This window comes from Pseudophryne corroboree, chromosome 3 (assembly GCF_028390025.1).
Source record: "Pseudophryne corroboree isolate aPseCor3 chromosome 3, aPseCor3.hap2, whole genome shotgun sequence".
Lineage (NCBI taxonomy): Eukaryota > Metazoa > Chordata > Amphibia > Anura > Myobatrachidae > Pseudophryne > Pseudophryne corroboree.
In genome coordinates this window covers 438,466,317-438,493,569 of record NC_086446.1, presented here as the reverse complement: position 1 = coordinate 438,493,569, position 27,253 = coordinate 438,466,317, and the positions used below count along the sequence as shown (strand labels likewise).

At 47.1% G+C, this 27,253-nt stretch overlaps 2 long non-coding RNA genes across 4 annotated transcripts in view; one reads left to right on the top strand and one right to left on the bottom strand.

The window, feature by feature from the left end:
* LOC135055885 (uncharacterized) overlaps positions 1 to 27,253 on the bottom strand; it is a 340,186-nt gene that overhangs the window by 105,107 nt on the left and 207,826 nt on the right. For 2 of the 3 annotated variants that reach the window (XR_010243838.1, XR_010243840.1), the window contains exon 1: positions 17,926 to 18,029. The exons of the other annotated variant lie outside the window; for it this stretch is intronic. This is a non-coding gene — a long non-coding RNA (uncharacterized LOC135055885). Of the gene's footprint in view, positions 1 to 17,925; positions 18,030 to 27,253 lie in introns of those variants that run through there. 3 annotated transcript variants of the gene reach the window in all.
* The window catches only part of LOC135055886 (uncharacterized), a 245,138-nt gene that overhangs the window by 115,548 nt on the left and 102,337 nt on the right, over positions 1 to 27,253 (top strand). The gene's annotated exons all lie outside the window — the stretch shown is intronic.

The following is a 27,253-nucleotide window of genomic DNA, read 5'->3' as shown; positions in this document are numbered from 1 at the left end:
ATCAGTTGTCAGTGGTGTGTGTTGTAACTGGAACTTTGAATAATAACCGAGTGCCTATTTATATGGAAAGTCTTTTTATGCTTGAAAATGTATGCTAATCACATTCCCACCAGATTGTGCCCTAGCACACATCTTTCACACCATGACACACCATGACGAACACTCACACAAGTATGTCATCACATTAGTGCATGCATGTGCATGTCTGCTGACACTTTTCTGCTTGGAACATACTTTCTTAAAGGGTTAGTCCTCTAGAACAGGGGTGGCCAACCAGTCAGAGACAAAGAGCCAACAAATCTTGTTAGGTACGTCAAAGAGCCGACATCAAGCCGAAGGCGCGTGTGCAAAAATGGGATGTGACCTTGTGCCTGCTAGGCCACACCCCTGGTATAAAATACAATGAAAATGCCAGATCCACATAAAATAAATTTTAAAGCCAGAATCAACATAAAATACATTGAAAAAGACGCTTCTACATAAAATAATTTACAAAATCCATATCCACATAAAATATATTGAAAAGCCATATCCACATAATACACTTCAGCTCCTCCATGTGTCTCTCCAGCCAGCACCCTCCTGTGTCACTCCAGTCAGCTCCCCCATTATGTCTCTCCTACCAGGATCCTTTTGTGTCACTCCAGCCAGCTCCCCCTTGTGTCACTCCAGCCCATCCTCATATGTCACTACAGCCCAGTATCTGGCTCCCTCAGTTTTTAGTCGCCGTAGTGCTGCTGTGTGTCTCGTTGGAGTGCACCAGTTTCCAGGATCTGTTGTGGTCAGGTGACTTTGAGTGCCGGGAGCCACATTTGAATAAAGAAAGAGCCGCATGCGGCTCAAGAGCCACAGGTTGGCCACGGCTGCTCTAGAATAAAGTGGATGCCATACAGAAATGTGTCAGAACCAGCATGGTTTTGTGAGAAACAGGTCATGCCAAACTAATTTGATTAGCTTCTATGAGAAAGTTAGCGACAATCTTGACCAAAGTAACGCAGTAGATGTGGTCTATCTGGATTTTGCAAAAGCTTTTGACACAGTGCATCACAGGAGGCTGATTTTCAAATTAAGGGATCTTGGTATAGGAAACACTATTTGTACATGGGTGAGTAATTGGCTTGATAACAGAGAACAGCAATTGGTGGTTAATGGGATGTTTTCCACCTGGGCTAAAGTAATCAGTGGAATACAGCAGGGTTCTGTGCTGGGGCCACTATTATTTAACATATTCATAAATGATCTAGGATAAGGACTAGAAAGCACAGTGTACATTTTTGCAGATGATACTAAAAATATGCAGGGTAATCAAGTCAGTGATTTAATTAAACTGGAAGTTTGGACAACGAAATGGAGCATGAGGTTTAATGTGGAAAAATTTAAAGTTCTGCACTTTGGGAGTAAGAATAAACATGCAACCCACCAATTAAATGGGGAAAATATAGGGGAAACAATATTAGAAAAGGATTTGGGGGGTGTTCATTGATAGTAGATTTAGCAGCAACACACAATGTCAAAGTGCAGCAACAAAGGCAAATAAGGTGTTAGCATGCATTAAAGGTGGAATTAAGACAAGGGTTGAGAGCGTAATCCTGCCACTGTACAGGTCATTAGTACGGCCGCATCTTGAGTTTTGTGTACAGTTCTGGGCACCACACTATAAAAGAGAGATATTAGAACTTGAAAAGGTTCAGAGACGAGCAACCAAATTAATTAGGAGTTGGAGACATTGGACTATGAGGAGAGGTTCTCTAGGTTAGATATGTTTACACTAGAAAGTAGATGACTAAAGGTGCATACACACGGTGAGATTCGGACTTATCCGATTCTCACCGTGCGACAGGGGGCCGGGTCGGCACTTAGCCAGTATCGCAAGCACATAATAACTGTGCTTGCGATGCTGGCTATGTGCGATTTCAATCCTGACTATCTCTTCTATAGAGATAGTCAGGATTGACTTGCCTGCACAGCCTATTTTTTCTTCCGATGCCGACCGCGCGGGGCCGCGCATCGGCATCGGATCGGGATCGCAAGGTGACTGTCACCTTGCGATCTGCACTATATTTTCTTCCGATTCTGACTATATAGTCAGAATCGGAAGAAAATATCTTACCGTGTGTACACACCTTAAGAGGAGATATGATTAATATTTACAAATATATAAAGGGGCAATATGCAGAGCTATCAGATGATTTGTTTATTAAGAGATCTCTACATAAAACGCGCGGACATCCGCTGAGCCTGGAGAGGAAATTTCGTACTCAGCGCAGGAAGGGATTTTTCACTGTAAGGGCAATACGAATATGGAATTCACTGCCAGAGAAGGTTGTAATGGCGGACTCGATGCGTTTAAAAATGGGTTAGATAAAATTCTAATGAAAAAATATATATGAAGATATAGCCTTTAATCCAGAATACAATAGGGAATACAATATCATTCAGGTTGAACTCGATGGACTACTGGGGGTAAATTTACTAAGATTGGAGTTCTATTGAAGATGGGATGTAGCAACCAATCAGATTCTACTTCTCATTTTTCTAGCACCTTCTAGAAGATAATACCTGGAATCTGATTGCTTGCTATGGGCAACATCCCATCTTAAATAGAACTCCCATCTTAGTAAATTTACCCCTTGGTCTTTTTTTGAACCTCATCAACTATGTTACTATGTTGGTGACATAGTGTGGAATCCTTACTCTTTGTGGCATTTGAATAAACAGTGACTACAATATAAGGTTCACCCCGAGGAGTAGATTTAAATAAATATGTCTTTTAACGAAGATCCAGGGAGGAAATCTACATTTCTGTAACTTGGAGGTCAGCATCACAGGCTAATAGGAGAAACCCAGAAACTACCTGCGCTGAGCAGCTATAAACTGTTTAAGCCTGTATTTGGAAATACTCTCCTTGTCACTATCCTGTGGAAGGGATACAGTCAGAACTTCTACAGTCACTATGTCAACAGTAGCTATGAAATCCAAACTTGTGCTATTTTGGTGTCAAAAACCATGTAACTCTGAACCCGCACATCTCTGATATATATAATTCACAGATATTGGTATAGCGCTACACCCAAAATGTCTGTATTTGTCACTGTCTCTTTAAGATAGGGGTGGGCAAAATACGGGCCGCGGGCCGGATGCGGCCTGCAAACCGATCCTGCCCGGCCCACTGTCTCCCACCAGCGAGCAATGACAAGCGGCCCGACCGGCTGAGCTGCTTGTCATTGCGCTGCACTGCAGTACCTCCAAGCTGCCAGCGGCGCCTTTCTCCCCTGCTGCTGCGTTGTAGCAGCCTCCTCCTCCCGCCTCCAGAGTCCCCAGTGACAACGGCTGTGTTCAGCCGAAAAGGGGGCGAGGCTACATGCCGCTGAGGGGGCGGGGCTACATGGGACCTCAGGGGGCGGAGCTACACGGGACAAGAGCCAGACTGCTACAGATCCATCCTTCCTGCCACTGCCAGCCAGATCAGTAAGTTAATGGGAAAAGTGAGAGAAAGAAAGGGTGTGTGTGTGTGATTGTGAGAAAGTGTGTGTGATAGTGTGCGTATATTTGTGTGTGCGGGCAGTGGCGTCAGACTGTTTTAGGTTTGGGGGAGAGATCTTTAGCTCTCACTGTACCAACCCCTCCCGTGTTCTGTCACTGTGTCCCCCCCCCCCAGTGTTCTGTCACTGTGTTACCCCCCCCGTGTTTTGTCACTGTGTCACCCCCCCTGTGTTCTGTCACTGTGTCACCCCCACCGTGTTCTGTCACCATGTCACACATCCGTGTTCTGTCACCGCCCCTCCCCGTGTTCTGTCACTGTGTCACACCCCCGGTGTTCTGTCACCATCTCACCCCCACCGTGTTCTGTCACTGTGTCACACACCCGTGTTCTGTCACTGTCACCCCCCCTCCCCGTGTTCTGTCACCGTGTCACACCCCCCGTGTTCTGTCACCATGTCACCCCCACCGTGTTCTGTCACTGTGTCACCCCCCCGTATTCTGTCACCGTGTCACCCCCCGTATTCTGTCACTGTGTCACCCCCACCGTGTTCTGTCACTGTGTCACCCCCACCGTGTTCTGTCACCATGTCACCCCCCCCGTGTTCTGTCACTGTGTCACCCCCCCTGTGTTCTGTCACTGTGTCACCCCCTCCCCGTGTTCTGTCACGTGTCACCCCCACGTGTTCTGTCACTGTGTCACACCCCCCGTGTTCTGTCACCGTGTCACACATCCGTGTTCTGTCACTGTCACCCCCCCTCCCCGTGTTCTGTCACCGTGTCACCCCCACCGTGTTCTGTCACTGTCACCCCCCCTCCCCGTGTTCTTTCACTGTGTCACACACCCGTGTTTTGTCACCGTGTCACACATCCGTGTTCTGTCACTGTCACCGCCCCTCCCCGTGTTCAGTTACTGTGTCACACCCCCGGTGTTCTTTCACCGTGTCACCCCCACCGTGTTCTGTCACTGTGTCACACACCCGTGTTCTGTCACTGTCACCCCCCCTCCCCGTGTTCTGTCACCGTGTCACCCCCACCGTGTTCTGTCACTGTGTCACCCCCCCGTGTTCTGTCACCGTGTCACCCCCCGTGTTCTGTCACTGTGTCACCCCCACCGTGTTCTGTCACTGTGTCACCCCCACCGTGTTCTGTCTCTGTGTCACCCCCACCGCGTTCTGTCACCGTGTCACCCCCACCGTGTTCTGTCACTGTGTCACCCCCACCGTGTTCTGTCACCGTGTCACCCCCACCGTGTTCTGTCACCGTGTCACCCCCACCGTGTTCTGTCACCGTGTCACCCCCACCGTGTTCTGTCACCGTGTCACCCCCACCGTGTTCTGTCACCGTGTCACACCCCCCGTGTTCTGTCACCGTGTCACACCTTTCCCCAGGGGCCATAAGACACTGGATAATTTGCTTGCTGCACAATAATTATCCTAAATAAAATGTTAATGTGTAAAAAGGCTCTCTACCTGCCATAATGTGTGTAAAAGGGGCTGTACCTGGTGTAATGTGTGTAAGTGGCGCAATTTGAATAATGGAGACTATTGTGCAGCCCAGGGGTTAAAGTGAGCCGGAACGGGCCGGAACTGCGTTCCGTCAGTTCCACCAGGAGACGGAACGCAGTTCCGCCTCCCCCGGCTCACCTAACCCGATGTCCCGGGCGGCGCTGCAGGGAGATGCCGGAGCCCGCTGAGATCGCGTTACCAGCGGGCGTCCGTCTCCCTCTCCGCAGCGGCAGCCGGAGGCAGGAGCTCAGTACTGAGCTCCGGCTTCCGGCTCTGTCAGTGCGCGCTATGGGAGAGACGTCTCTCTCATAGTGCAGAGGAGCGGGCGGCGAGAGAGGACTGCGGCGGGAGCGGGGCTAGGTAAGTATAGTTCTTTCCCCCCCCTCCCTCCCTCCTTCCTATATGTGTACCACAGGCGTTTCTACTGGGGGCCTTTACTACAGGGGCAAACTACAGAGGGGCAAACTACTGGGGGGCTCTAGTACTGGGGGCAAACTACTGGGGGGCTTTACTGCTGGGGCAAACTACAAGGGGCAAACTACTGGGGGGCTCTAGTACTGGGGGCAAACTACTGGGGGCCTTTACTACTGGGGCAGACTACAGAGGGGCAAACTACTGGGGGGCTCTAGTACTGGGGGCAAACTACTGGGGGGCTTTACTGCTGGGGCAAACTACTGGGGGCAAACTACTGGGGGCATTACTACAAGGGGGCAAGCTACAAAGGGGCAAACTACTGGCAGCATTACTACTGGGGGCTAAACTACAAGGGGGCATAATTACAGGAGCTAAACTACTGGGGGTATAACTACAAGGGGGCAAACTACTGGGGACATTACTAACTTTGGCAAACTACATGGGGGCTAAACTACAGGGGCTAAACAACTGGGGGCACAACTGCAGGGGGCATTACCACTGGGGGCTAAACTACATGGGGCAAACTACATGAGGGCAAAACTACTGTGGGCATTACCACTCAGAGGCTAAACTAGAGGGGGGGGGGGAGTAAATTGCTGGGGTCATAACTGCAGGGGCATTACCAGTATGGGCATGACTACTGGGGCTAAACTACAGGGGCTAAACGACTAGGGGCAATACTACACAGGGGCATTACCATTAAGGGCATTACTGATGGGGTGCACAGCTAATGAGGGCATTGTAAAGGGGGCACTTCATAAGGGGCACTACTGTTGGGGGCATTGCATAAGGGGCACTACTACTGTGGGCATTGTATAAGGGATGCTACTGCTGGGGGCATTACTGTATGGGCCGACAAAGAAGCTGCGTTCCCGGTCCGCCCTCCGTCGCTCCGCCCCTACCATCGCCGCCGCACTGGAAGCCCAGGTTCCAGACTCCCAGCTGCAGCGGATCTGGGACCAGGCCGGCTTTATTATCCCTTCCGCTGCATCGAGCTTCTGTGACCGCGGCACTACTAGTTCAAATCTGTCGCTGATTGGCTGCCGGTCCGCAGCAGTTTTGAAATATTAGCGCCGTGGTCACAGGAGCTCGATGCGGCGGCAGGGATAATAAAGCCAGCCTGGTTCCAGATCCACTGCAGCCACCCTCAGCCTCTTCTGCCGCCCCGCCCTCGTACCTCTGCACACCCACAGCCTCCTCCTCCGCACTATCTCCGAAGCCCACAGCCTCCTCCACGTCACGCCTACCACAGCCTACTCATCCACAGCACCGCAGACCACCGCCGCTGCTAAACAGGTAATCTAACCTGCTGCCTTTCTCTCTCCCTAGTCCCTACTGTATTCCCCTGCTGTCACTTTCCATGTCCCTGCTGTCACTTTCCATGTCCCTGCTGTCACTCTCCCTGTCACTCTGTCACTCTATAATGTGAATTTCGGCTCATTCTCTGTGCTATAATGTGAATTTTGGCTCATTCTGTGTGCTATAGTGTGAATTTCGGCTCATACCGTGTGCTATAATGTGAATTTCGGCTCATACTGTGTGGTGTAATGTGAATTTCGGCTCATACTGTGTGGTGTAATGTGAATTTCGGCTCATACCGTGTGGTGTAATGTGAATTTGGCTCATACTGTGTGGTGTAATGTGAATTTGGCTCATACTGTGTGGTGTAATATGAATGTGGCTCATACTGTGTGGTATAAATGTGAATTTTGGCTCATACTGTGAGCTATAATGTGAAAGGGGTCCTACTATTGTGGTGCATAATGTGTATAAGGGGTATATGGTGTGGTAAACTACACTGAAGGGCACGCCCCCTTTTGCGTGGCCACGCCCCCTTGTCAGGAGTGCGCGCGCCGAAGGCGCGCACATAATTGCACCCTTCACTTTTCCATACCCCCACTTCAAAATTTCCACTTGGGTACTACTACTGTGGGCATTATTACTATTGTGTGACCACGCCCCTTTCTTTTTGAGACCACACCCCCTTTTTGCTGCGCGCGCCTACGCCGCGCGCAATACCTTTATTTCATGGGCGACGTGGGGAGGGGGGTGAGTTCCACCACCTCTCTAGGACCACTTTAAGCACTGGTGCAGCCTAATATGAATCTGTATTATTTTTTGCCCACACCCCTTCCACATGAAGCCACGTCCCTATATTTTTGGCAAGTGGGGGGAGCTGCTATTTTGTATGTGGCCCTTGGATATTGACAGGAAATGTCAAGTGGCCCCTCAGCTGAAATAATTGCCCACCCCTGCTTTAAGATGTATTTCTTAGGATACATTCCTTGTGTTTCAGGTGGCTGCTGTATATTCTCCTTGGAGACTGTCGTTTAATGCCCGGGAGGAATTTATACTAAAAAAGAATGAGAAACAAGCTTCTTCTAGTTTATTAATCCCAGAAATAACAATAATAAATAGTTTACATGCATACTGAGCAAAGATGTAAGCAGGCACTTCAGTATAGAGCCTTTTAGAAACACATTAAACGTTGGGTCCTTTAGAACTGCTGCAATACCCAGCGTGAGGTGTACTCATTGGCTTCTCTTAGAATACAGATTGATTTATCCATGCACTATTCTCATGACAAAACAAAAGAGGGTGGATTCCATAGTGTAATATGAGGAAAAACTTTCAGGATTTGCTGTGCACAAGTAGAGTAGAAACAATCTGTCTGGTTGTGAACTGTATTATCTGACTAAAGTTCTTGTGAAATGTCAAAGCACAGAACCATATCCTGTAAAAGCAGCACTGCACATTAAAGAAGTCAGCATTTTCACTTCATTCACAATCTTGTTATGGAGCTCAACAGAGGCCACTGGAGAGCCATGGTATTCTATGACTACAACAGTGGTCTGCGATAGCAGGAGAGTTTTGACCGACTGTGAGCATCTTTTGGGGATGAAGCACAGTCTCGATTCACTGTGTTTGAGTACTTTGCAGATTTTCAGTGCAGGAGACGGTCCCTGGAAAATGAGGAGCGCAGTGGCCAACCTGTGTCCACCATCACCAGCAACATTGCTGCTGTGTGGCCCAGTTAGAGGAGATAGGTATTTCATTAGGATCCAGCCACTTCGTACTCCACGAAAATCCTGGTATGAGCAAGATTTCTGCACTCTGCGTGCCCCTTCAGGTAACTCGAGAGCAGAAGGAGGCTTGGGTGACTTGGTGCCACAACATGCTGGCCAGGTTTGATAGTGATCACTCAAACTCTGAGAGATTATCAATGGCGATCAATCCTGGATCTACGGTTTCGACCCCGAGACCAAACTACAGTTGCCTTTTGGAGATGGCTGCCACAGACGTTCTGACATGAGCGCAGCATTTCCAAGCAGATGGAGGCTATTATTGTGACCAAGACTGGTCATGTACTGTAGCTACCATGCCACTTTTGCAGCAGTACATCATCACTGGGGACTGGTATGACAACCGATGCCTGCTGCAAATGCTGGAAGCCATTTCCAGGCGCAGTCCAAGAACTCATGCTCATAATGCCTTTCTCCATCAAGACAATGCATCTGACCGCAAGTCCAGGAAAGTGGTGAATTTTCTGGCCCATGAACGCACCCAGGAGCTTGGTCATCCACTGTACAGTACAGACCTGGCTCCCTGCGACTGCTTTGTGTTCCCACAAATTAAGTGCAAGATGCGTGGGATTTATTTTGAGTTACCGGAAGTTGCAGTGAAAACCTTCATCCAGCATGTAAAAGACACACCTGCTTTGGACTAGAGATGAGCGGGTTCGGTTTCTCTGAATCCGAACCCGCCAGAACTTCATGTTTTTTTTCACGGGTCCGAGCGACTCGGATCTTCCCGCCTTGCTCGGTTAACCCGAGCGCGCCCGAACGTCATCATGACGCTGTCGGATTCTCGCGAGACTCGGATTCTATATAAGGAGCCGCGCGTCGCCGCCATTTTCACACGTGCATTGAGATTGATAGGGAGAGGACGTGGCTGGCGTCCTCTCCGTTTAGACACTTGATTTACTAATTTTGGGGAGCATTAGGAGTACTCAGTAGTGTACAGTGCAGAGTTTTGCTGATAGTGACCAGTGACCACCACTTTTATTTATAATCCGTTCTCTGCCTGAAAAAAGCGATACACAGCACACAGTGACTCAGTCACATACCATATCTGTGTGCACTGCTCAGGCTCAGGCCAGTGTGCTGCATCATCTATATACAGAGGCGTCACTAGGGTTGGTGTCACCCGGTGTGGTAACTCATGGTGTCACCCCCCCATGGACCTTCTCCCATATCACACCACACGCAATCCTTAGAAATGTTTTTGTACTAGTTTTACTTGTAAGTCATAATTCCTGTATATCACTGAATGCGATGGCAATAGTAGTGACATAGGACCCTATTTAGGTTGGTTTGCATATTCTGCTTAAAAGCAGAATCTGCAATCGTTTCTGTAGCATGCTGGGGTCCGTCCAGGATGCTAATTGGCATCCAGCGATGCGATTTCAATTATTTTGCGATCACATCGCTGAAGCAGATACGAAGGATGACCCCCTGCAGACGTAGCTAGGCTGCGTATGCAGGCAATGCACCGCCATTTTTCGGGTTGCAGTGGGTGCGTGTGATGTCACATAGCCGCCCCAAAAAAGCTCTGATCCCCTTTCCCAACCACACCCTGCTACGCCGGCCCCCAATGAAAGTGCAGTCCCTCAGGGATGCGACCGCACTTTGATTGCATGCTCACTGTCAGCGTGGCGCATTTTAGCAATTTTATTGCTAAAATTAAATGCAACCAGAATAATGTCCATAATTGAGTATGAGCCGAAATTCACATTATACAACACAGAATGAGCCGAAATTCACATCATAGAACACAGATTGATCCGAAATTCACATAGCACACTGAATGAGCCGAAATTCACATTATAGCACACTGAATGATCCGAAATTCATATTGTAGCACACTGAATGAGCCGAAATTCACATCATAGAACACAGAATGATCCAAAATTCACATTATAGCACACTGAATGATCCGAAATTCACATTGTAGCACTCTGAATGAGCCGAAATTCACATTGTAACACACTGAATGATCCGAAATTCATATTGTAGCACACTGAATGAGCCGAAATTCACATCATAGAACACAGAATGATCCAAAATTCACATTATAGCACACTGAATGATCCGAAATTCACATTGTAGCACTCTGAATGAGCCGAAATTCACATTGTAACACACTGAATGATCCGAAATTCACATTGTAGCACACTGAATGAGCCGAAATTCACATTATAGCACACTGAATGAGCCGAAATTCACATTGTAACACTCTGAATGAGCCGAAATTCACATTATAGCACACTGAATGAGCCGAAACTCACATTATAGCACACTGAATGAGCCGAAACTCACATTGTTGCACACTGAATGAGCCGAAACTCACATTGTAGCACACTGAATGAGCCGAAATTCACATTGTAGCACACTGAATGATCCAAAATTCACATTATAGCACACTGAATGAGCCGACATTCACATTGTAGCACACTGAATGAGCCGAAACTCACATTGTAGCACACTGAATGAGCTGACATTCACATTGTAACACACTGAATGATCCGAAATTCACATTGTAGCACTCTGAATGAGCCGAAATTCACATTGTAACACACTGAATGATCCGAAATTCACATTGTAGCACACTGAATGAGCCGAAACTAACATTGTAGCACACTGACTGAGCCAAAATTCACATTAAAGCACACAGTATTATCCAAAATTCAGGGACAGGGAGAGTGACAGCAGGGACAGTGACAGAGGGACAGTGACAGAGGGACAGTGACAGCAGGGACAGTGACAGAGGTGCAGTGACAGAGGGACAGTGACAGCGGTGACAGCAGTGACAGAGGTATAGTGACAGCAGGGACAGTGACAGAGGTATACTGACAGCAGGGACAGTGACAGAGGTGCAGTGACAGAGGGACAGTGACAGCGGTGACAGCAGGGACAGTGACAGAGGTATAGTGACAGCAGGGACAGTGACAGAGGTATACTGACAGCAGGGACAGTGACAGAGGTGCAGTGACAGAGGGACAGTGACAGCGGTGACAGCAGGGACAGTGACAGAGGTATAGTGACAGCAGGGACAGTGACAGAGGTATAGTGACAGCAGGGACAGTGACAGAGGGACAGTGACAGCGGTGACAGCAGGGACAGTGACAGAGGTATAGTGACAGCAGGGACAGTGACAGAGGTATACTGACAGCAGGGACAGTGACAGAGGTGCAGTGACAGAGGGACAGTGACAGCGGTGACAGCAGGGACAGTGACAGAGGTATAGTGACAGCAGGGACCGTGACAGCAGGGACAGTGACAGAGGTATAGTGACAGCAGGGCCAGTGACAGAGGTATAGTGACAGCAGGGACCGTGACAGCAGGGACAGTGACAGAGGTATAGTGACAGCAGGGACAGTGACAGAGGTATAGTGACAGCAGGGACAGTGAGAGGTATAGTGACAGCAGGGACAGTGACAGAGGTATACTGACAGCAGGGACAGTGACAGAGGTGCAGTGACAGAGGGACAGTGACAGCGGTGACAGCAGGGACAGTGACAGAGGTATAGTGACAGCAGGGACCGTGACAGCAGGGACAGTGAGAGGTATAGTGACAGCAGGGACAGTGACAGCAGGGACAGTGACTGAAGTATAGTGACAGAGGTACAGTGACAGCAGGGAAAGTGAGTGACAGCAGTGACAGGGACATAGGGAAGCAGGGTAAGTACCTGAGCAGCGGAGGGGGGTGTAGTAGGCGGCCCTAGGCAGCGGAGGAAGTGGGCTGCGGTGTGCAGAACGTGGCCGGCGGCAGTGAGGAGAATGGCAAGCTGCAAGCGGTGCCGGCGCGCAAGATGACGTCATGAGGAGTGACGTACAGCGACCGGCATCCTGGCTGAGGAGACTGTCAGGAACCGCCAGTACGGACCCGGCGGCGGTATTCAGGCAGCGATTTGAGTCAGCAGGGGGATGCGATCATAACAAGAGGACGCCGCGGCACAGTTATGATCGTGCAACCCCCCCCCCCCCCCCCTCCCCCTCCGAGCAGGTGCATGTGCGCCGCGGCTGGGTCCGTGCTTTCTGACACATTGTCAGTGTAATGGTAGGAATGCGACAGGTGTGAGGCTCTTGTTTGCTGTCACCCCACTGAAGGGTGACACCCGGGTGCGGGCCGCACCCCCCGCACCCGCCTCATGACGCCACTGTCTATATATATTATATATCTGTCTGACTGCTCAGCTCACACAGCTTATAATTGTGGGGGAGACTGGGGAGCACTACTGCAGTGCCAGTTATAGGTTATAGCAGGAGCCAGGAGTACATAATATTATATTAAAATTAAACAGTGCACACTTTTGCTGCAGGAGTGCCACTGCCAGTGTGACTAGTGACCAGTGACCTGACCACCAGTATATAATATTAGTAGTATACTATCTCTTTATCAACCAGTCTATATTAGCAGCAGACACAGTACAGTGCGGTAGTTCACGGCTGTGGCTACCTCTGTGTCGGCACTCGGCAGCCCGTCCATAATTGTATATACCAGTGACCTAACCGTGGTTTTTTTTTCTTTCTTTATACATACATACTAGTTACGAGTATACTATCTCTTTATCAACCAGTCTATATATTAGCAGCAGACACAGTACAGTGCGGTAGTTCACGGCTGTGGCTACCTCTGTGTCGGCACTCGGCAGCCCGTCCATAATTGTATATACCACCTAACCGTGGTTTTTTTTTCTTTCTTTATACATACATACTAGTTACGAGTATACTATCTCTTTATCAACCAGTCTATATATTAGCAGCAGACACAGTACAGTGCGGTAGTTCACGGCTGTGGCTACCTCTGTGTCGGCACTCGGCAGCCCGTCCATAATTGTATATACCACCTAACCGTGGTTTTTTTTTCTTTCTTTATACATACATACTAGTTAAGAGTATACTATCTCTTTATCAACCAGTCTATATATTAGCAGCAGACACAGTACAGTGCGGTAGTTCACGGCTGTGGCTACCTCTGTGTCGGCACTCGGCAGCCCGTCCATAATTGTATACTAGTATCCAATCCATCCATCTCCATTGTTTACCTGAGGTGCCTTTTAGTTGTGCCTATTAAAATATGGAGAACAAAAATGTTGAGGTTCCAAAATTAGGGAAAGATCAAGATCCACTTCCACCTCGTGCTGAAGCTGCTGCCACTAGTCATGGCCGAGACGATGAAATGCCAGCAACGTCGTCTGCCAAGGCCGATGCCCAATGTCATAGTACAGAGCATGTCAAATCCAAAACACCAAATATCAGTAAAAAGCCTCTTTTTTTCTTTGCGTCATGTGCTGTTTGGGGAGGGTTTTTTGGAAGGGCCATCCTGCGTGACACTGCAGTGCCACTCCTAGATGGGCCCGGTGTTTGTGTCGGCCACTAGGGTCGCTAATCTTACTCACACAGCTACCTCATTGCGCCTCTTTTTTTCTTTGCGTCATGTGCTGTTTGGGGAGGGTTTTTTGGAAGGGCCATCCTGCGTGACACTGCAGTGCCACTCCTAGATGGGCCCGGTGTTTGTGTCGGCCACTAGGGTCGCTAATCTTACTCACACAGCTACCTCATTGCGCCTCTTTTTTTCTTTGCGTCATGTGCTGTTTGGGGAGGGTTTTTTGGAAGGGACATCCTGCGTGACACTGCAGTGCCACTCCTAGATGGGCCCGGTGTTTGTGTCGGCCACTAGGGTCGCTTATCTTACTCACACAGCGACCTCGGTGCAAATTTTAGGACTAAAAATAATATTGTGAGGTGTGAGGTATTCAGAATAGACTGAAAATGAGTGTAAATTATGGTTTTTGAGGTTAATAATACTTTGGGATCAAAATGACCCCCAAATTCTATGATTTAAGCTGTTTTTTAGTGTTTTTGGAAAAAAACACCCGAATCCAAAACACACCCGAATCCGACAAAAAAAATTCGGTGAGGTTTTGCCAAAACGCGTTCGAACCCAAAACACGGCCGCGGAACCGAACCCAAAACCAAAACACAAAACCCGAAAAATTTCAGGCGCTCATCTCTACTTTGGACTGGACCAGCTGCTTCACCAAGTGGTTTGAGCTCATGCAGATTTGGAGATCCTCAGGCAAATACTTTGAAAAATGTAATGTTCACTTTGGTGTGGGTTATATTGTTTCTGTACAGGGTAAATAATGGCTGCTTTATTTTTACACTGCAATTTAGATTTCAGTTTGACCACACCCCACCCAAATCTAACTCTCTCTGCACATGTTATAACTGCCCCACCTGCAGTGCAACATGGTTTTGCCCATTAGTGTGATTTATTTGGTTTGCTAACAACTCTGAATAACCCCCATAATACTTTTGTGCATCCAGAAACTTAATACCCGTTGTTTATATAATTTTTATATAAAGCACCATATAAAAGCAAATAAAATAACTTGTACATTTCGGACCAATGGTCAAATTCCCGTTGATCCCTTTGGTCAATCCATTCCTGTATATACAGAATACACCATCTACAAACAGACAAATAATGGATTCCATGTAGGGATATAATCACACTGGTGACAGTGGGGGTTATATTATATATACAGCGGTGGTAATATAGTGTACAGTGGGGTATTGTGGGGCTTTCCGTGGTCAGATATACTCGGGCATGTCCATAAACTCAGGACAACAGAGAGGAAAGACGCAGCAGGGTGCCACACACGTGAAAAAGGCGGATGTCAGAGGTCGCCATGTGGAAAGCCACTGGCTCGGAGCGCCCGGTGGCTTAGGTCCAGAATCAGGGAGCACACTTCTAGTGGGGGACACATCTTAAAAAAAATAGTCACCTTGCCGAGAGGCACATTGGCCCCCCAGGAATCATCCCAGTGAGCCCTATATCAATTACACCCCCATCTACAAGATAGTGGTACAAAACACTATTGGTGATATTTAAGAATATGTAATATACCACACATTACACAGCAAACATTACATCACTGGGTGAGAGGGTATGTCAGATGGACTTAACCTTAACTTTACTTTCAATATACCTGACCCTGCTTTTGACCCAGTGACCAGTGCTTATTGTTTATGAGGTACTGGTTAACCTATCACTGGGGACACATATTGGGGAACCGGCTGGATAGGAGAAATTTCCTATTTGTCCCACTATTTACTTAGAAACATTGTATTGTGATAGTTTGTAACTGTGCACATTATTAGGAATATGAAACCAAAGATCAAACTGCAAAATGGTCTATGGATTAATGAGGATGGGCCATAGCTGCCCCCGGAAATAGTAGCAATCTCCCTGAACAGACCAGCACTCTAAAAAAATAGAAATCAGAGATACAGATGGAGACACACTCATCTAATGCGGCTCCATTGCAGGCGTGCTCTCCCAGCGGGACTAGGCGATCCAGCGCTTAGCCCCGTTACAGGAGTGCACAGAGACGCTTCCACTAAAGTGAACGGGGCGCGTGCATGTCTCGGACGAGCGCGCGCCCCAGACGCAGCAATGGGACCGCCTAGGCGGGTGCTCCCAGGCACAGACAGAGACACGATTAGCGTGTATCCATCTGTACGTACTTTTACATGGGATCATCAGTGCCATTTCCCTGCATTGGCTATAAGGCACAATGGACTTAATTCAGACCTCATCATAGCCGTGCAAAATTTTGCACGGCTACGATCAGCCACCCTGATATGCGGGGGCACGCCCAGCACAGGGCTAGTCCACCCGCATGTCTGGCTTTCCCCACAACGCACAGGTACAAAAGCATTGCGCGGCGGCGATGCTTTTGTACTTGAAGAGAAGCTCCCTACAAGCGCAGTTCCCGCGCACTGGCAGGGATCTACCCGTCGCTATCCGGGTTGCAGCAGCTGCGCGTGACGTCACGCAGCCCCTGCAGCCCGCCCCTCACACAGTCCGGGCACACCTGCATTGCCCGGACCACGCCCCTAAAACGGCCTCCCAACGCCGCTGGCCCGCCCCCTCCCGCCCTCTGGGAACGCCTCTGTTTGTCAATCAGGCAGAGGTGATCGCTGGGCTGAGATGCTGATAGTATCTCTGACATGCGCAGGTGCACTGTGGTGCCTGCACATGCGCAGTTCAGACCTGATCACAGCGATCAGAGGTCTGAATTAGTCCCAATGATCTCTATGGCTACATACATTTTAAATAAGGTTTCTCGTGGCCACTAACAGTATATGGAACCTCTTGTAAAACACAATACACAAACAAATCCTGCAAAATACTGTATCAGTGTATTTTCTTCAACAAGTACATCTTGCTAACTTTGGAGCTAATTTGAATTTAGATATAAGTCATTTTTAAGACACTCCTCTCAGATGTAGCGGTCCACGTCCGCACTGATAGGTGTTAATTATAATCTCCCTGAAATGCTTTTTCAAAAGTAAGCAAGAATGGGTTGGACTGCAGAGAAAAGTTGGACTGTCATGTTCAATTTTACCAGTGGCATAAAACATAGATGTCAGCAGAATGATAGAGAAGACAAAGTAAAAGGAGACAAATCTCCCAAATATCATATGCATTTTCTTTTCACAGAACTGAATCTATAGGGTGGTATATTTTTTGCACTTTTTTCCAATGTTTCACCAAAGTTATTTTACAGCCTATCCAATTAGGATCGCCTGTAAAAAAACAGCTTTCCTCCAGGTAACAGACATGTTCAGTAAAGCGTGTGTGTTTTCGTGAGAAACAGCCCCGTTTTACGATTGAAAACACAGCTGTTTCAGGGTATTTGGTTTCGCCTACCCGAAACAGGTGAAACAAAATCCTGATAAGCTGCTGCGACCTGTCAGTGTCCCATGCCCGCCGCAGCAGCAGCAGGCTGGGACTGCAGTGAGGGTGCCACAGCCCAGCACTCTGCGCCGTGATCCTAGGCAGGGAAGCCAGGACAGCGCAGTGACCCGCATCAACCCACTTCCTCCACCGCTGGCGTCAGTCGCATGACTGGGGAGCAGTTATGTGGCCGGGGAGCAGGAGTTGCAGCACTGCACTGGGAGCTGTAAGGAGCCGGCAACCGGTGCAGTAACAGAATAACCCTGATAAGCCATAGCTTGTGCCGGCTTATCAGGGCTAATGGGATAACCCCGGGCGATATCATTACCAGCAGTAAATGTACCGTGGGTACTTGGATATCCCCCATAGTGAGAGCCTCAGACCTCTTTAAGGGACATACATCAGCTGGTATAAGACAGGCATTACAACAAACAAACAAAGATTATAAGGGAGTCTGTCCTGGGTACTATTCTGGGATGACCAACATAGACTATAGGATATATCAGTGGTTAGTTTGTTTTCCTATAACAAGAGTATGGTTTGATAGAATAGTGAGGGCATTACTATATATGCCTGGGTCCCAGACATTGCACTGGGACCAGAGTACCTTAAGGTACTCCTTTCTATAGTACTGGGCAGGATACCCCTTTGCCCCCAGAACAGTCTGAATTAATCATGGCATGAATTCAAAAGGTGCTGGAAATATATTTACCAGATTCTGCTACATGCTGACATGATAGTATCAGGCAGTTGCTTCAGATTTGTCAGCAGCATATTCATTATACTCCTCTTTCACAACATCCCAAAGGTGCTCTATTGGATTGAGATTTGGTTACTGTGGAGACATTGCAGTACATTGGACTCTGTAATGTTTGTGGAACAATATGTTTTGTGGCATGACGTGTTATTCTACCCAAGTGTCCATTGAAAGCTGGGCAGATTGTGGTCATAAAGGAATGCACTTGGTTTTCAATAATACTCAGGTTATGTTTGCCATTTACAAGATGCACAGTTGATATTAAGGGGCCTGATGCGTGCCAGGAAAAAAACATTTCCCACACTATTACACTAATAACAGCCTGACCATAGATATAAGCAGTGGCGCACCCAGGGGGGGTTTCTGAGCACCCAGAAACCTCCCTCCACTAAAAAAAAAAAAAAAAAAATTTTTTTTTTTTTTTTTTTTTTGCTGCATGAGTATTATTAATGGCTGTCTAGCGTCCTCTGCAGCCTGCTGTCTTCCTGGTGGCACTTGTAAGTGCAATAAAAGTTTATTTTAATTATAGTACATATATATCCATGTGCATACATATATACACATGTATATACATACATACATATAAACACACACACACGATAGATAGATAGATAGATAGATAGATAGATAGATAGATAGATAGATAGATAGATAGATAGACAGATAGATAGATAGATAGATAGATAGATAGACATGTGTATATATATATATGTGTACTGTATGTGTGTGTTCATATATATATATATATGTGTGTATGCATGTTTAATATGCTATGTATATGTATATATATGTGTGTATATATATATATATATATATACATGTGTAGATATATGTATATATATATATATATATATACACACACACACACACACACACACACACACACAGACACACTAGTTTTACGGACCCAGCATATACTGGGTCACCTCAGTCCGCACCCCCGTGATTGGCTCTGCCCAGTTCTGGAAACCCCCCCATGCAAATCCTGCGTTTGCCACTGATAAGGGAGGATGAATCATGGATTGGATTCTTGTTGTTTATACCAAACTCTGGGGCTTATTCAGACTTGATCCCTGTTGTGCGAATTCGCAAGCTGGACGATTATCAATCAACTGCGCATGCGTACGGATCATAGTACGCATGTGAGAGGCCAAACTGTGAAAAAATACAGCAACTTTTTTGATCACTAGGCGTACGCAAGTTAATTGACTGGAAGCGGACGTTTGGGGGTGGTAACTGGCCATTTTTCTGGGAGTGTCAAGAAACATGCAGGCGGGTGTGTGACGTCAGTTATGGCCCCTATCAGCCTGATTCTATCGCACTGTAGGAGTAGGTCCTGGGCTACTCACAGACTGGAAAAATCATTTGATGGTGAGTGAGTTGCAAACGGATTTGCAGCTGACCGGCGATTGCCGAGATTTTTACAAGCGGTATGTAGAGTGGTATTCACTCTGGGTGGCAGCTATCTGATCGCAGACCTCTGCAAATTCGTAGAGAAGCGATCAGGTCTGAATAAGCCCCTCTGACCTGCCATCTGCATGTTGCTGCAGAAATCAACGTTTGTCAATTCACGTAACATTTTTCCAATCTTTAATCATCCAGTTACTGTAAAATGTGTCAACTGCAGCATTAAGGGGGTATTCAGAGGTGGACACAATAGCCCTCATTCCGAGTTGCTTTTAGCAGCATTGCACACGCTAGGCCGCCGCCCTCTGGGAGTGTATCTTAGCTTAGCAGAATAGCGAACGAAAAATTAGCAGTTCTGCTATTAAATATTTCCCAGCTCCAGACTTACTCCTAGATTGCGATCAGTGCAGACTGTTTGGTTCCTGGTTTGACATCACAAACACGCCCTGCGTTCGGCCAGCCACTCCCCCGTTTCCCCAGCCACTCCTGTGTTTTTGGCTGGCACGCCTGCATTTTTTAGCACACTCCCAGAAAACGCTCAGTTACCTCCCAGAAACACCCACCTCCTGTCAATCACTCACCGATCAGCAGAGCGTCTGAAAAGCATCGCTTGGCCCTGTGTAAAATTGCATAGTTTTGTGTGAAAATACTTAGCGCGTGCGCCCTGCGGCCCATACGCATGCGCAGAACTGCCGGTTTTTATCCTGATCGCAATTCTGCTAAAAACGGCAGCGAGCGATCAACTCGGAATGACCCCCGTTGTTAGAAAAATCACAAATGGGCATGCACACAGCGCACGCGTGGGATTTCACTATGCCATTGTATCCTGGATGGACAGTTGGAGGCAGCATTGCGGCGTTGAGGGTAAATGGTGCAGGAAACACAGATGTGTGTCGGCCGCTTTTCTGGCTGCCGGATGACCATGCCTGCATTTCCTGCAACGGGAAACATGACGACGGTGTTCCTGTATACGCAGCCTGTCTGCGTATATAGAGGTTGTCCTCTGTTTGCCGCTTTCTGCGATGCGATTGCAAGTGAATTGAGTTGCAATTGCATCGCTAGGCAGTGCGGCACATGATGTGTGGACTTGCCCTGTGCTGGGCGGCCCCCAGCATGTGATTTTATCCATAGCAGTTTTTGCTATACAGGTATTAGCAAAATCTTAGTTTCCTGTTCTTCTTAGCTGATAGAAATGGTACCCATTAGGGTAAAGGGGTGGGGGTGTGGCTTAATAAGGTGGGTGTGACTGTGCCCTTTAATATAAAAATATTTAAGGGGGGGTGCCGTTTTAACAAGGGGGGCGGCGGAGGGCACCTGCTTCCCACCTTACTTGGAGGTCTTGGATGGAGATAAAGTGGATGGAGATAAAGTACCAACCAACCAGCTCCTAACTGTCATTTTTCAAACACAGCCTGTAACATGGCAGTTAGGAGCTGATTGGCTTAGTAAATAGACCCCTTGAGGGTCTATTTACTAAGCTTTTGGTGGAGATAAATGACCAGCCAATCAGCTCCTAACTGTCATTTCTCAGGCTGTGTTTGAAAAATGACAGTTAGGACCTGATTAGCTGGTACTTTATCTCTGTCCACTTTAACTCCACACAAGGCTTAGTAAATAGACCCCTGTCAGTCTGGAAGCAGGCCTGTCCTCCCAGCCATCGCCATCTTCCCAGTGACATTTAGGAAGATGCACAGGTCAGTGTACTTGGAGGGGGGGGGGGATTTAAAAGACCGGGGCCCCTGCTGGGCCCCTACAGCAGCCCGGGTAATTTGTACCCCCCCCCCTCTCTCTCAGCTCCACTGGTACCCATTGGTCTTTTGCTGCTGTAACCTTTCTGCTTCTCCATATTGGTGGTCATTCCGAGTTGTTCGCTCGCAAGCTGCTTTTAGCAGCTTTGCACACGCTAAGCCGCCGCCTACTGGGAGTGAATCTTAGCATAGTAAAATTGCGAACGAAAGATTAGCAGAATTGCGAATAGACACTTCTTAGCAGTTTCTGAGTAGCTTCACACTTACTCGGCAACTGCGATCAGTTCAGTCAGTTTCGTTCCTGGTTTGACGTCACAAACACACCCAGCGTTCGCCCAAACACTCCCCCGTTTCTTCAGACACTCCCGCGTTTTTCCCAGAAACGGCAGCGTTTTTTCACACACACCCATAAAACGGCCAGTTTCCGCCCAGAAACACCCACTTCCTGTCAATCACATTACGATCACCAGAACGAAGAAAAAACCTTGTAATGCCGTGAGTAAAATTCCTAACTGCATAGCAAATTTACTTGGCGCAGCCGCAGTGCGAACATTGCGCATGCGCAATTAGCGGAAAATCGCTGCGATGCGAAGAAAATTACCGAGCGAACAACTCGGAATGACCACCATTATGTAGTCAGCGAAGCTCTACTGCCAACCACTGTTGTAATCATGGTTATTTTAGTTACTGTTGCATTCCTGTCAACAAAAAAACAGCCTGCACATTATTTTCTAATCAGATCTCTCTCTTTCAAAAAGGCTTTTTTCCCATAGAACTGCTGCTCACTGTAAGTTTTATTTTGTGTCCTAGTCTCTGCAATCTGTAGATAGTGTTGTGCATAAAAATTTCAATATATCAGTAGATTCTGATATACTCAAACCAACCTGTCTGGCGCCAACAATTATTCCATGGTCATAGTCACTTATATCATATTTCTCCACCAATCTCGTGTTTGGTCTGAACAACATCTGAACCTCTTGACCATCTATACATATATGTTTTTATGTATGCCCCATGATTTGTTACATAGATATTTGCATTTAAAAGCATACCCAGGGGCGATTATGATAGAAAACCAGCCCAGGAAATGTATGAAAGCAGCCCTAATGAGGGTGGGGTCTGTTTTGGGAGTGGGGTCTGTTGAGGGGGAGGGATTCGTGCTCATAGGGTCTGATTAACTTGGATGCTGTTGCAGCCTTTCTTGCATCTTTTGTTGCAGTTGCATCTGTGACTTTATGCTAATGACGCTATAATGCAGTTCCCTAGTATACATCTATGCATCCAAATATGCAAGGACTAAGATGGCCACTTTCAGTGTCTACAGATTGGCCATCTTTAGATGCCACTACTGGTCGCACCATTGACACTTTCACCAGCCCTATGCTAGAGCAATTCAATGTCTCTATATGCCACCATTAGCAGCAACACACCCACTATGTTACATCTGCGACTGATTAGCCCATCCCCTGTAACCACACAGGAATGCTCAACAGATTTCTAATAGCCCTCTTGGTGTGTGTCTGACTCTGTACTGCAACTCTGTATGAAAACCCTTGCAATGCAACTCAGACACAAGCGCAGATGCAGGGGCGGATTGGAAAGAAAAACCAGTCTGGGAAATTTATGGAAGCAACAATAATGGGGTGCGGTCTGTTGAGGAAGGGGGTCCCTCCTCATTCGGCGTGATTGTATGCAGTTGCTGCCTTCCTTGTGTCTTTTCCTGCAGGTGTGTCTGAGACCAGGAGCAAATTGGGAACTAAAAGTGGCCCTGTAAAATTTTGTAGAAGTGTCCCTACATGGGCAGCACAAGAGGTATAACATACCATGTAGCCATGGCAGAATCACTAGATGGCAGAGTTGCTGTACTGCAGAATGTAATAACAGGATGAATGGGGACAATGCAGTGTACTGAGGGCGGTGGGCTGCATGTCATGTGGTGGGCGGGGCCACATGACAACACACAAAACAGGCCCCAGGCACATCTGTCTACCCGGTATCTTCCTGGTGAGCCCTATGGCTAATCCGCCCCTGAGCAGATAAAAAACATTGCACAAGAAAAATATAAAACACATTGGCCCCATCAAGAAAAAAATCATACACATAGGCCCTCACAGAAAACAATAAAACAAATTGGCTGCCACAGGGAAAATAATAAATAAATAAATAAATGTATAACATAGTATTACAATTTGTTTCAAATTTCCACTGCAGTTTGAAAGGCCCAATGACACCAAGAGGTTTTATAATTCTTTGCTTTAACATCTATATATTAATTTATTTATTAACATTTATGTAGCACTAGCATATTCCATTGCACTTTCTTTCAAAGTCAGGCGGGGCGGATTGTGAACTGAAAGAGCCCTGGAAAAATTTGTAAAAGTGGCCTCACATGGGCAGCACCAGAAGTATACAGTATAACCATGGCAACAGCCCCACATCTCAAATGTCAACAAAGTAGGCCCCACATGCACACTGGCCTACTGGAAATCTTCCAGGTGGTCCCTATTGCTAATCCGCCCCTGAGTGTACCTAATAAAGTGGTCACTGACAGAATGTCTGACCCACCGAAAAGCTGTTTCATAAATAAATTGTGATTTCTTTAAGAAAGATTCACATAATCATCCTTTAAGTAACCCAGTTATTGCCAGCTGTATTGCCAAATCATAGGGAAACCTTATATTTTATTTGTTGTATTAGTCTCTGCCATCCCTGCTGGGAGACCTGTACACAAACCTATAATTAACAGATCTAGCTGATCACATAATTTTTCATGAATGAGGAGGAAGGATAAAAATGAACAGCGGGAAAAAGTGTACACACAATAGTACCATATAGAGGTGCGCAACTTAATTGGGGGACGGATGAAAGAGAGGATTGTAACCATGGCAACCATCTGGTCTATTTTTGGCAGATACTGACGTTCTTACTCCTTCTCACTGCTTAGGATGATAAAAAGAGGCTTCCTTCCTTTTAACCCCTTATGTGAAGCTTGAACGCGTCAAACATTTTTTGTCCATATCTATTTTTCATCCAATCCTTCCTTTTAACTCCTTATGTGAATCATGAACACGTCAATTTTTTTTGTTCATATATGTTTTAGGATGTACATGGATGGTCATTCCGAGTTGATCGCTAGCTGCATTCGTTTGCTGCGCAGCGATGAGGCAAAAAAAGGCACTTCTGCGCATGCGTATGCGGCGCAATGCGCACGCGTGACGTACTATTACAACAAACAATGTAGTTTCACACAGTGTCTAGTGAAGCTTTTCAGTCGCACTGCTGGCCGCAGAGTGATTGACATGAAGTGTGCGTTTCTGGGTGTCAACTGACCGTTTTCAGGGAGTATTGGAAAAAATGCAGGCGTGCCAGGAAAAACGTAGGTGTAGCTGGCTGAACGCAGGGCGTGTTTGTGACGTCAAAACAGGAACTGAATAGTCTGAAGTCATCGCAAGCGCTGAGTAGGTACTGAGCTACTCTAAAACTGCACAACAAATCTTTGCCGCCGCTGTGTTATCCTTTCGTTCGCACTTCTGCTAAGCTAAAATACACTCCCAGTGGGAGCCGGCATAGCGTTTGCATGGCTGCTAAAAACTGCTAGCGAGCGATCAACTCGGAATGACCACCATGGACTGCATGTAAGCAAAAGGCAGATACATTCTACAACTATTAATTTCACATTTTGAATTTCCAAATGATAGATCAAGAATTAGCTTTACCATTTATAAATATCAATGTCTGCCACTGTGACAGTGCAAGAACTGACAGGGGAACAGTCTCAACAATTGTGCGTTTCTGTGGTAGGAATTGTGCGTAAATTGCTGCTGAACCACAGGAACAAGGATTTGTGTAAGTAGTGAACCGTTTGTCAAAAAAATGACTTCTTGATACAGCAGTAAGACTAATGTACAGCTGAAAATTATATACTTCGTAGACCCATTATATAGACGACTGAAAATATATTTGCTCAATAGTTTTCAAGCATCAAAGGGAAAAAAAAATCCTATGTTTTTATATGTTGAACATTATACAAGAGCTCACTGTAGTTTGGAGCACAGTTTTTGATCTTCAGATATTGTGGGTCTGCTCGCACCTTTAAACAATAAGAATAATATTAATACTTTTATTTACATATTGCTCTTTCTCCAACAAGACTCAAGACGCTTTACAGGCATATAAAAACAAAGTAAAAAAAAAAAAAAGAGAAAACCTAGAGCCCACAATAAGCCTAATGCTGGGTTGGTGCCGACATTTTAGGTAATAACTTCCATGGGTTAAATATTCCACCCACAGAAGGTACCAGCTTAGGCAGCCATCCTAGGCGCACTACGTAGCATTACCATGGGTGGAATAGGTCATGCCTAGAATAGATAACACTAGATGGGGTGGATGTAGCGACCTCATGCTAGAAGAGTAGGGTCACAACATAAACGTCAGGTCCATGTGTTTTTCATCCCATCCAGGAGCGTACCAGAGTGGATCCTTTTCAATGAGTACCTAGGGACAAAATCAACAGGAGAGAGCAATAGTTCTTGTGGCGTATTTATTGAAATAATCACTCCCGAACATAGGGCCTAAGTCCAGGTTGATCGCAAAAGCAAAATCTTTCTCTAATTGGCAAAACCATGTGCACTGCAGGCGGGGCAGATGTAACATGTGCAGGGAGAGTTAGATTTGGTAGGGTTATATTGTTTCTGTGCAGGGTAAATACTGGCTGCTTTACTGTTACACTGTAATTCAATTTAGATTTCAGTTTGAACACACCCCACCCAAATCTAACTCTCTCTCTGCACATGTTATATCTGACCCACTTGCAGTGCACCCCCTGAAAGGCCCCACTGCCTTTCCAGATCACTCTAATTTAATATGAGACTCAGGCCTATGGGTCTGCCTAACACATGGTACGTTGGAGTGGCCTGGACTTATTGCCCAGATCACTGTAAGAAGAGGCCTCAGGCTTTAAGCCTACCTACTTGTACACTGGTGACTTGGGGGCAGATGTATTAACCTGGGGAAGGCATAAGGAAGTGATAAACCAGTGATAAGTGCAAGGTGATAAATGCAACAGCCAGTCAGCTCCTAACTGTCAATTTGCACATTGGAGCTGATTGGCTGGTGCGTTTATCACCTTGCACTCATCACTGGTTTATCACTTCCTTATGCCTTCTCCAGGTTAATACATCTGCCTTATGCCGAGATCACCTTTTTCACTTGGGGGGAAAACACTAAACATGGCCTAGTGCCCTTCTAAATGTGTGACAGTCCTAAGGTTTGACTTATGGCCACAGGACTAGTGCCTGTCAATCGGTGGGCAGAGTATGATGACTTGGGCCTAGTGCCCAAAGCCATCTGGAAAATATTGCAGGGCTCAACCTTTTACTGCACCTAGGCCTGTTGCCTATACTGCTGCCTCAGGCCTAATGCCTGGCTACCCTGATGGTCTAGGGAGATTACAAATATGTGGTGCTGGCCCAAGGCCGCCTACCCATAACAGTAAGAGAGGTTGTAGTGGGGAACTTTGTCAGCTCTTTTACTTCCCACACACTGTAGCACTCTCCAGTCCTCAGCTCCTGTCTTGATCCTCACCGACTGCCGCTATCTTCCAGGCTCTGCTGCAGTCGTCGGGTCTTCTGCCACCACCACCCAATCTTTTGTATTGATACCGCCGGCTTCTGGTCTTTTCCGCGGCTGCTAGAGCTCTTCCTTACACTGGGAGCTCTTCACAGCTCCTTTTCCACCGACGAACTTACTACTTCCGCTTGGCAGCGTCTAATATAACATGCTGAGAGTGGGCGGAGCTATGACGTGGCGAGCTCTGATTGGCTCACCGCAGCTTTCACCGACTGGCTGCTAATCTGTGAGCCACAATTGGCTCATGGATGGCGCCAACTTCAAACACCCATCGCTACCACTTTTCATTGGCTGCAAGACTGGCACTAAGCGAACAGTACCACTCCCGCGCTGCTACCCACCACCACAAGTCCAAAGCTGGGGACAGTACTTCCGGCACTGGGAGCAAACTCTCTGTCCCAGCGCCGGCCACTGACAAGGTATATCTCCACAGGAGTACCCTACTTGGGTGTATCACCACTACCACAGTCATTATAATGGCTAGATATGAGCAATAAACA